The sequence below is a fragment of the Parus major genome, chromosome 8 (genome assembly GCF_001522545.3).
Source record: "Parus major isolate Abel chromosome 8, Parus_major1.1, whole genome shotgun sequence".
NCBI lineage: Eukaryota > Metazoa > Chordata > Aves > Passeriformes > Paridae > Parus > Parus major.
In genome coordinates, this window is record NC_031777.1 from 17,620,425 (window position 1) to 17,632,665 (window position 12,241).

Below are 12,241 nucleotides of genomic sequence, written 5' to 3' on the forward strand. Positions count from 1 at the left end.
CTTTCCATCCTCTCCTACTGTGGCTTTCAGTACTTTTGTACAAGAAATTTACCTCAGGTGTGTTTATAATTTTCCAGGTGTGGAAGATATATTGTGTACATGAAAAGCACATAGAAAATTATCTTTTCATGGAGAAGAGTTGCATGTTTAAACCCTATGAAGTAGTTGTTTACTTAGAGAAGTATTTTGTGGCTCGAGCGAGTGTCCCTTTGCACAGTAATGAGTATAATAAATGCAGTAACACAGATGAAAACATAGCTGAATTATCTGTGCTTCAATGTGGGAACTGCAGAAGTTCTCTGCTCTTGTGACAGGGAGGTATCTGCAAGCACTTAGAACTTTCAGAATGCCTCCAGTGGCAGTTTTTCCATCTGACACACTGCCTCTTTGCAGGTCTGCTGAATACTTTACACCAGCCAGCACGCTGGTGCTCTAGCTCAGTGTAAGCAGTTTTACAGGTTTTCTGCAGACTTTTATTACAGCTGTGACACTAGATTGATGGACTGTTTCCATCTTTTTCTCTGTCAATTGTACACTGAAAAGAGAACTGACAGTGTGATGGATGCATGATAGTGCCACGTTAGAGAGAGAGCTACTGCAATAACAATGGTTTAAACCCTAAAGTGCCTTTAACCTCATGCAGTTGCCTTTAATTTATTTTAATCTGAAACCTAACAAAATCTAACACCACAGAGTAGAGAGGTGGGGAGCACAGTGGGTTTGTAAAGTAATGTGAGAAAAAGATGACAGTCATTCTTGGAGGTCCAATTAGGGCAATTCTGTGCTTTAAAGGAAGAAGTCCTCCAGGAAGCTTTCAAAAGAGAGAATATTGTTATGCTCTAGACAAAGTCAAAGGTTAGCCTGCATGGAAAGAAGATGTACTTTCCACTGAGGGAGAAGGGGAAGAAGGGCTTGCTCTGTCTCAGCAGGGAATACCCAGGTCTTGCCTGAGGAACAGGATGAACTTGCCAGGGAGCAGGCTTTTGGAGGCTGTGTCAAAAGGAATGCTCTCTGAGACAAGCCAGCATTTCCTTTGAACACGTAAAGGTTTAAGGTTTATTTACTGTTTCAAAGAACTAGTGGTGTCTTCTCTAGAGAGATGAAAGAAAGTAAGAAGGAATACTTGCACTGCTGATTTAACCTTTGAAATGCCATCAATGATTTTGTTAAGTTGGTGGTTTATTCCTCAGCACAAAGGGAGAGATGAGGGTCCAGGATGGCTGCCAGGACTGTGTGCACAGTCCTGAATGTGCTTCATCTGTGTGGTGAAGTGAAGAGGCTCGTCTGGGAGTGGCAGGGAGGGAGTGGCTGCAAAAGGTCTCTAGTGTGGATTTTCAGCTCTCTACCTCACACCTTCTGTTACCCCGGCGTTGAGATGTGATAAACCAGGATCAGGCTGATGGAGAATGAAACCTATTAAATTAACAAAAGCCTGCTAGGAAGATTTGAAGGGTTCATTCCTATCTAAGTAGCTGTGTCATTTAATCCCTCTGTTTTTAAAGTTTCAGAGCACACTCTTCTTTGGTGTGATCCTCAGAATCAGTCCCTAGAACTGTGAAAATGCTACAAGACAGTGCTACTTCAATTTTTAAAGTGATTTCATTCTACTTTTTTATTTTTTGACATACTTGCTGCTTTTATTTTGGAGCATAATTTACCTTTTGCTAAAAGACAATGCAACAGTGATCTCTAACAGGAAGACCAATGGAAGTGGCCAGTTTGAGGAGAGCATTGAGGATGATGTTACAATTGGGAATGAGGACACATGGGATTTCCCTCTTAGGCTCTGTAGTCAGACAATTAAAATCTACTGTGACTGGTATATTCAGTCAAAATCCTCTTGACTGATTTTTATTGCCTAGAGAGGCTGACCTAGAACAGAGGCCAGACAGTGTTAAGGGAATAAAGTAGGTATTCATTAAAAGGCCTTGAAGGATACACCTTGGGCAGTACAAGAGCCTGGCCAGGGCTCTGCTCAAGGTGGACCCAAGATGGACCTAAGATGAACCCAACATGGACAATGGATCATGAGTTTTCACACTTTTATAAGCTTTGGTCCATTTACATATTGGGGTTAATTGTTCAGTTACAGTTTCAGGTTATGAAGTCCCATCCTCCCAGATTGCTCTCCTCACTTCGCTGTTGTTTATAATTTTGGGGCCTGAAGCTGCAATGGTGTCCTTGGTTCTCGGGCTGGAAAAGAATTGTTTTGTCTGACTAAACTGTGAGGAGAACTTGCTAACACTTCATATGAAGTTCAGGGGCACACCAAGCCATGAAAGCTAAAACTTAAGGTATCAGTGTATGAAACAAATTTTGCATGCATACAGTCAATGCCAATAAGGATTTGAAGCAGCTGATTAATACAGGCTGATAGGTATTTTTGATTTATTTTTGATCAGCTAGTAAATACAGAAGACCATGAATTAATTGGATTCATTAATCATTAAACATTATTAACTGAAATCCTTAGGGTGTTTTAGGATCACATAATTATTTGTAGCACAGAGTTTTCTAATAAAAATCTACTTTGTGACATATTTTGGGAGATGACAATAGAATAAACATGGATTTTACCCATATGGATGGACTTTTACTCGACTGCTAGTTGATCATGTTCCGTTCTAGTTTCAGTAGATTTAGTTCAGCTGAAGTTAGAACTGTACCTGCTTTTATCAGACCTGTACTTATCATGGCATGACTAAATACATAGATACCTTAAATAAAAGATGAGATACACATCCAGAGGCTTTGAATAATATTGACAAAAAGTGGAATCGATCTTGAACCAAGTTGATGTTGAAGTGAGATCTTGAAGTCATGCAGGGATCATAAGCCTTTGATAGCACAGTTAATAAAGGAACAGAGGGTAATGAATTTTAGTCTCTTGAAGCTGGTGACATGGAAAACAAAGCTGAAAGTACAGCTACTAAAGTAGTGTGAATCCTCAAATCCTCAAAGTCTTTTTTTTTTTCTTTCTGGATCATACTCCTGTGACATAAATTGGCCAAGGGGCTTTTTTTAACCCAGAGGACTACCAGAAATCTTTTCAGTTGTGGATTACTTGTCATAACATCTAGGATTTTATTTGATAATGAAGATTTTCATATATATATATATATATATGTATGTACAATTTTGGATTAGAATAAAGCTATTCCCCTGAGCAAGTATTTTCATTGTCTGAATGGTTTCCTTTATTTCTGCTTCTTTAATTTAAGTATAATGCCTTTGGTATTGTAACAGGATACAATAGGATGCTGTGATCCATTTTAAATGAGATTCCATAAAGGATTCATAGTCTTTTACTTTCCCAGAAGATACTAGTTCTGTTTTTTCTGTATGGCATGGTATTTATTGAACAATTAGAAATATGTTCTGTGTCAACATTCACAACAATAAAATGTTAATTGGCAGAGAATGAAAGAGGTGCTGAGTCAGCCTTTAGAGAGAACAACTAATAAAAATGATCTCAATTAACAGACGAAAAGGGAAACCTCTAGACTTTTAATGAATTAAAACCAACAGAATTTTAATACTTACTTAGCCAGCCTAAGCTAAAGTGAAATGGTATAGTACTGCTGAAGTCAGTAGCAAGATTACAGTGTAAAATAACAAAGAAACTGAACCAGCGTTCATAAAATAAGAAAGGATTGAATAGAATTCCAGTTCACCATAATCTGAGTTTTGTGGGCATGAGTTTTAATGGATAGGATAAGAGCAACCCTACAGAAGATGCTGTCTCACTGAGAAACCACATATTCTTGCCATCCACTCTTATCCTCTCGAGGACTGTTGCAGCCTGTAACTGTGCCAGCAATAATGAATGTTACTCACCTGTTGATTTAATTCTTCTCACTCCTTTTGGATTTATCTTCTGGAAAATGCTGTGCATTCTAAGATTTGTCCTTAGCATTTTAATTTCAAGTACATGACAATGATAAACAATGCTCAGATGATAGGAATACTGATACAGGTAAAGTTTAACTCTGCATTTTTTTTTGGCCTGCAAGACTTTATTTTCTCTAGATTCAACTGTTTATGAGCACTTCTATCTCTAAATTACTGAGAAACAGCCTTGACTTTGCAGTTTTTCATGCTTTGTAGGGAATGTATACTTGGATCTGACCATACAGGCCTTGTATTCACTTCTCCCTTGTTTAGAATTCTTGATGCCCTTGGATATCTGGCATTCAGGAGAAAGAGTGTAAATTCCTGTATAATTAGGTGGAAAACATCTAAAAGTCATCTAGTCAGCCTGGAAGCGGTGTACCTGAAAAATCTAGTAGCTTCTAAACACCAAAATTTAAAAAGCAGCCAAGAGGGAGGAGAACTGATTACTGGGTTAACTGTTTTTACAAGGAAAGGTCAAAGAATTACCTTCACCCTTGCCACAGAGATTTGAGCAAAGTTAACAGGACTCTACAGGTGCTGGGAGAGAAGAATTAATCACTAAAGGGGATTTTAGTTTGAATGTCTGTTTGTGAGTTCTGACAGAGTTCTCTGACACAGAACTCTGCTAAGCAGTGTGTTCTTAATATGAGGTTTGAATAGAAATTGAGTTGTTTTTTCTTTTGTAAGAGTCCAAATATTAAATATTGAAAATGCCACTGAGATTACATAAGAGATTGAGATACTTAAATTCTTAAAAGAACAGTAGGGTACTTTTTTTGCAGTAAAAAGATCAACTTTAGAGGATAACCTTCTTTTGAAGAGAAAATTGAGTCTTGTGTATACTAAGGAGTCTGGTGCAGTCTAGGACAGACTGAGTCAAATCTGTTTGCTAAGGGAAGAGATGTTTACTATATATGTAAATGGAGGACTTTAGCTTTGTTCAAATAGTAAACAGATCATTAATGATAGATAAGGTATAGTTATCAAGGACAGATCTAGAGTCATCTACAGTGTAAATTTGCGTGGCACTATTTTCCTTTTTACTAACCCAAATTAGGGAATGCTCTATCCCAGTGATTTGCTGCCCAACCTACAGTTGGTACATTTTCTTTCAGTTTTCAATAATCAAAGGTGCAAGGTGAAAAATATGAGTTAAACTTTGTTTCCTTTGTACAGGCAGAATTTTTCTGTGTTTAAAATGTTTCTGTCCAAATACAATAAAAATGTTTTGTAATGAATTGTATTCCACTTAAGCTGTGAGGACTCAGACGTGGTTGTGCAAGCATGGGGCAACCTGAAAGCAAAAGTGAAGAAGAAATATTCTCTGTCACTGTGGAATCCCCCCTCACCTATGTGTTCAAGATCCCTCTTTCTGATCCACAAACCAGCAGCATAAGAAACTTTGCCTTAATATTGTGCTGTATTTGCATAAACAGATGTCAGAAAGATTCCTAAAATTATTAGCTGCATCACTCAGTTACTTCAAAGTTTGGTGGGTTTTTTCATTTTGCGGATCACAGTACAAAAGATTTCATGTGTCTGCTCAAGAACAGATAGACTCTATTTCTTAAAAAATATTTTTAAAGCATAGAGAAAATGCTATTCTTTATGTTGCATCATCAAGAAATAATATTGATAGACTGCACATTCCTTGAACAACACTGGCATCTCAATACAAGTGCAACAAAATACAGAACATGGAAAACCTATAGGAATTTTAGCAATGGGAGCCTCCTGACTGGGATTAGGATCGTTTTGCAGAACTAACAATCAGAAACAAAGTAATCTTTTCGACATTGAACTGAAACATATTTGGCACCAAAATCACTAAGAAGCAACAAACATCAAACAATCCTATCTTTTGAAGTCACTTTTCAGAGTCGTGGCATTTAAAGAGAACACTGTAGAAGCTCCAACATTCAAATATACTTTAGAGTAAGCAAATATACAGGAAATGTCACCCAAATACTAACTGCATAGAGCATCTCCAGACCATAGACACTTAGTGTTCACATTATTTGTTTTTGAATTGAAAGGATTTTTTGAAAGTGAACTATATTTTTTTCTTGTAAATACAAGTTCTCACAGTGATAAAAAAAAACAACAAACCAACTTGCTTTATAGGTAAGAATTTGAAAAATGAACTTTCTCAACAAATATTTGTTATATATCTTGCAAGGCTAAAAATCTTGTTTGGTGTTCATAGGTGAAATCCATTCTGAAATGTGAGAAGTCAAATGCTATGAGTCTAATTTTAAATCTCGTCACTCAAATACACTTTTACTTCACCCAGTTTTAGACAAAGTTTCTCACTTAACCTGCAATGTACTCAATTTCTTATGTGTTGATTTTGTTCTGCAGGCAGGTGTGAAAATTTGAATTAGTATAAGAATTATTCAAAAGTTAACAATGAAGAGACACAACTAAAGTGCTGATCACCAGCTCCTGCTGTCTTTAAAGTGAAAATATTGAATCTTCTGTCAGAAGATCATTGTACAGAAAGTTAGTTACTGTATTATAGCCACCTTATTACACTGCAGTGATCAAAAATATTTGCGTAGCATTTGTGAGTCTTGCACTTTTGTCATGAGAGATTGTACAATTTGATTTACAGCATCAAAAACCACTGCAGTTGTGAGATCATTTTTCTCTGGCAGAAACATATCACACTGCTATGATATTCCTTAAATTCCAGTGCTGTTCAAAATAGTCATATAAGGCAAGTGGTTTGTTATCACTGACATAAATGTTTATATCTCGTGGTGACGAATGGCTGAGGAGTGCAGAGTGAGTGTGTAATTTTAGCTGCTGTCCCCAGGCATGTCAGGACTCTCCTTATCTCTTGAAGGTCCCTGATGAATGACTCCTGCAGGCTGGGGAGAGCCCACACTTTGCTCCAACTGGCCATTTCTAGGACATTCCTCACTGCAGGGGGCTGGCCCAAGTCCCACATCTCTGTTTCTCTATTCATTGGATATGAAAACGTATTAAATTGTCTTTTAATCCACATGATATTATGGGATGCATTTAAGAGAATGGCACTTCCCCTGCATCAAGGCAAGTGTTAACATGTGTTTCCTGCATTCTCTTTGATGCTGTAAGCAAAGACTTGGCGAATTCCTGCTGCTATTAAACATCAATTGAATATTTGGTAGAAGGCCCTTTAAAGGAAAGGGCAGTTGTTTATTCAGCCAGTCAATTAGCCATATGCTATTTTTTTCCTTTAAGACTTCTGTCACTGTAGTTGATGTTCTAGGCAAAATGGAAAGATCTCTGATCATAATTAAATCATAATCTCAGCTCTGAATACTTTCAGCAAATAAAGCATGCTGCTTCAGATCAAATGTGCAACAGTGTGATAAGGATCATTAATCGAAATAGGTCAGTTCTTTACAGCCATCAATTACAACACACTGTGTTACAAAAATGTGATACTATGAATCTGGTCGATTCTGGGGAATAGGCCACATTTGTGCATGCATCACAAGATTTGTATTATCTGTGCATTAACCACTTTTTCCCCTATACAATGATAGAGTGGAACAACATTTTACAACTCTAGCATTTCCAATAAGAAATAGTTTTGGCTACAATTATCTAATCAAGTCATGTTTATTTTCATACAATGGCCCTCTTCAAATGTATAAAAATGTGGTTTTATTTAAAATATTTTTACTTATACTTCAAATAATTTTTCAACATTTAATTTTGTTTAGTAGAGGATTAACTATCACATTCTGAGCACTTAAACACTATTCACATTGAAACAATTTTTTTTTCCAGAATTTTCAGTACTCCCTACATAGCCTAATTTTTTGTCACTATTCTGCTATGATAATGAGACTGTCACTTCTGGCAGAACTGAGGAACATGGGCATGGCCTGATAATGACACTGAGAGAATTGAGTCTGGAAGGTCTAATTTTTGTGATAAACTCTTTTCCTCTATCTTTAATGCATGTACTTCAGAAGGGAATTTTTTAAGCAGAACTACAGCCCCCTACAATTGTACGTAATTTCTAAAATTTGAGTGTTCAGGTGCTAGCAGGAAATGATATTAATTGAATTAATGCATTTAGGACTAAAGCTTCTTATGAAAATAAATGACTTACTGTTTTTTTCATATGTGTCTTCTAATATTATCCTAAATATATCTGTCAAGTTCCCAAAAGGTAGGGAAAGCCTGTGTAGTGTACAGTTCCCAACAGCAATTTCACTTTATTTTTACAGGCAAACAAACTTGTCATGCTTTAGAAGGAATTAATAGCTGTGCTAGGTAAGTGTTTGCAAACAGCAGTCTTTTATAAGGCTTGTTCATATTTCTTTTTTGTCCTAATAGTATATAAATTGCTGCCTCTTCCACTAAGTTACTCTTCAGTTTATGGATTCAACCAAATGGTTAAATGTATTCCCCAGTCCAAAAACACCCTATCAAGTCCATAGAATTCCTCCAAAAGCTTTGTGACAGAAAAGAATTCTCATTGTAATATCTTCTTTTTCACATGAAACAGTTCATTATTCATGATGGTGTATGAGCTGAATGTAGAACTTGGCTTAGGTGTGCTCCTTCCACACTTGGGTCTCTAGTGAGCTCTTAAAATGGCCTTAACACATTCATGAAGCTTTTCATTGCAGTCTGGTCCAGTAACAGGAATGATCAATCTCTATCAGGATCAAATGACAAGACATGTGGAGCCTGCCTCTGTTTAACCAGTTGGTGTCATATGTAGGGTTCTATCTGCTAGTTACATCTTGAATAAGTTTGTGTTGGGGCACACTACATTCTTCTTGGACTTTTTCAGAAGCTCTTTTACAAGGCTATGGAAATAGGAACAGATTTTTTTCCCCCCCTCCTTTATGAAATTACTTTGAAGTTTTTCCCATTGGATCTTTGGCACATGGAGATTAAATGTGTATCCATAGCTGGGTATATTTACAAAGCTATCATTTGCCATAAGTTTATTGTTTAGATCACTCATGTCCTTACCCTGCTTGTTGACATACACTTGACTATTTGTATTGACATTTATGGTCTGCCTTATATTAATGGCTGTGATTACCTTCTAAGATTGTTACATGTAAGTGAATTTGTCCTCTCAGAGGTTCTTCTATGTCTGTGTTGGTTTTTCAGATTCCTGTGCTTGCTGAGAAAGACATGACTAATGATTCAGAATGATATATGACCTGATAAGCTGTCAGTGACAGATATACATTACATGTGCTAGCAGGAGTCCAGATGTCAGTGTTATAGGATACTGTTCTCCCTTCAGCAGTCCTTAATTGAGATTCAGCTTTGTTTTCTAGAACTTATGAAAATCTTAAAAATTATTGGAACAGAGTTATTTGAGACTCAGGGATGGTTGTTTGATGTTTCATATTCTCTTGCTAACCCATTTCATTTATGGAGGACTTCTAAAAAATTATGTGGTTGACTTCTAATTCTTCATCCTACAAATAGGTGTATTTTGGTGAAGCAGGCCTAGCTCCCAAAGACAATCACAGTGATGATTGTCCTTTTATTTCTTCAAGTATATTCTGATATACTCTAGAAAATTAGGAGAGAAGTAAATCAACACTCATTCATAACTGGCTTATTTTGTATTTTGACTAATATATGACCTCTCTTTTTAACTCTGTTTTTTCTTTTTCCTTCTGTTCTTTTCATCTAAAAAAATGGTAACAAGGCTGTTTAGAGTTAGGAAGGCTGTTCTGGTAGTGAAGACACAGGAGCTGGGATCCAGGAAGACTGACTTTCTTATCCTGTTCTTCCACAGGCATTGAGGATATTATATCAGTTCATTTTGTGTTTCCATCTCTCTACTCCAAAAACCAGACAGTCTCTCAAGGATCATACTGTACATAAGCAGCCAATAACCACTAACTGACTTTCATATCCAGTGATGAAATTTATGATACAAATGGAAAATATTATCTGCTTTTACAAATCGTGGCCAAGTACAAAGTATCATTTGCTAACAAGAGAGCTTTGTCTGAGTTAAAAGAACTCAATAGTAATCTTATAATGTGATTTCTGTGTTCCAATGCTGAACATGTGTCGCTGGTTCTACCATTTCCTAAGTAGTGATTCTCTTTTCTGACTGTAAAAGTAACAAGAAGCTTTGCTGTCATGAAGGAGGTGAATTAGTTCTGATTTATACAAGATTTCATTGCTTTTCACTGTAAAAATCCATCATAATAATGAGATACCTAGATAGTAAATCTATATACCCACTCTTCAGTATAGTAGTACTTTGTACTCAGAAAAAAGTTTATGTAATTTATTTGTATTTATTTCCTTTTTCTGCCCTTTTCTTTCTTGCTTCCAGTCATGTTTAGTTGTACTTACCTTTGAAAACTGGAGTGCCTTTAGGTACCTAAATGGGGTTTTAGTTATAATTCAAAAGTTTGAAAATGATTTAGTTATCATAATAGTGTGTTGTAACTCTTAATGTGGAGAAGCCAGCTTTGAATTTCATAAAGGTATAATTTCTTACGGCAGTAAAACATCAAAGAGTTCTATATCTGCTATAACATTTGTTAATGTAGGATTTAAGTTGACACCTGCTTTCTGTTGGCAAAGGAATTCACTCAGACTTGGGTAGAAAGGTGACTGTTGATCCTCGGCACACAAAACCAGCTGATTATTTGAGACTTGTTCCCTTCTGCTTTTCATAGAAATGAAACTTACAAAGGAGTTTAGAGCTGCCCTGGAGGGACCACAGTGACAGGCATCCTACAGGCAAACACCAGCTTTTCTTCCTCAGCTGACATTCCTCTGGAAAGGCAAAGCTCATTTGATGTTTTGGATCACTAAACTAATACTAAGAAGCTTCCAGAAACAGTATTTTCTCATCTGATTATTTTCCTTCCAGGACACAGTTGGTCAGGTTTTTTTTTTCCCCCTGTGGTTTTTATTTTGTTTTGTTTTTTGTTTTGTTTGTTTGTTTAAACATGTAATGCAAACCTGGTAATGCAAAAATAAGGTGACATACAGCTCGTGTGTGCCACTAATGAGCTATTTAGTATTAAAAAAATTAAAATTCTGTCATCATTATTCAACTACAAAAAAGATTCTAAAAGATTTAAATCAAGTAACTCCTTGCAACACCCTGTGATGATGAATTTGAGACACTGACAAGTAGGCACTGGAGGGGCAATAACTTCTTCAGAGCAGCAGAGACACCATGCTCCAGCAGGTTGGCAACAGAAGTCACATTCTGCACCTTGGAATGGCCCTTCTTTACTGCTGAGGCACTGAAAGAAGGTTAGCTTAAATTCAGTGAAATTTTACTTCTAATATGCATTTGTATCTTTTACTAGGAATTTTCATACACTGCTGTGCATGAAGCAGACATAATAGGAGATAAAAATCTATAATTTTGCTCTTATCTAAAGCTCACCTGGAAAAAATAAACAACACATTTGGATTTTTTTAGTCTAAGCTGATACCAAGAGAAATTTTAACTCACTCTGTGTTCACTGACTCATCTTGAAAATTTTTCATGAGTTTATGCCTGATAATCTTCCTTGGTGTACCTGATAGAATTGTGCTGGAAGAGAATGAATTCTGACAAATCTGGGGTAAAAAAAGAACCTTATTCACCTTTCCTACACTCTGTCTGTCATCATGATATGGGATTGTCTGTGCTGCAAAAGAAGAAAGAGTCTTTTCTTTGCCATCTTTGCCATGAGGTGCATCAGTGAGGAAGCATTTTAAAATGCAGTCCTAGTTCCTGAGATGTAGAGCTGATGGTCTTTAATTTGGATAGAAGGACACTATAGAAATGGGGGTAAGATGCAAGTTTATATCATACTCTCCTCAAATCTTGCAAATTTCATGTTGAACAATAAGGAGGAGCATTGGGACTAGATGTAAAAAAAGAGAAAAGCTTAGGGGGTAGACCTTGCTCACTGTGATTCATTGATTTAGACACAGCTATATATGTCAGGTAGTGATGAAATGTTGAGACAGCTGAGATTGTTCACTTAGTGAAGTCAATCCCTTAGTAAGTGTTAGTGGTATTGAAATGAAGTGTTAAAGAATTAGTTAAAAAAAAATGAAATGACTGTGAAAAAAAAATGAATAGGTCTTTCAAATTACCTAATGGAAAGCTAAAGGCATTAGCTCCCAGCTAGGGAGTATTAAAGGCCTTGTGCTGCATCCATTGACACAAATGGAATGACTATGAATCAAGCTCTGCTACAGAAGATAAACAGCTTTCTGATAAATACTTTTGGAAGGAATCCACTATCATGCATTTTAGGCTTCCCCAAAGCAGAAACAGTTCACGTGTGCTTAGACTGCTGAGCTCATTGCTACTTTTATTAATCACTGCTCTGTAATAATT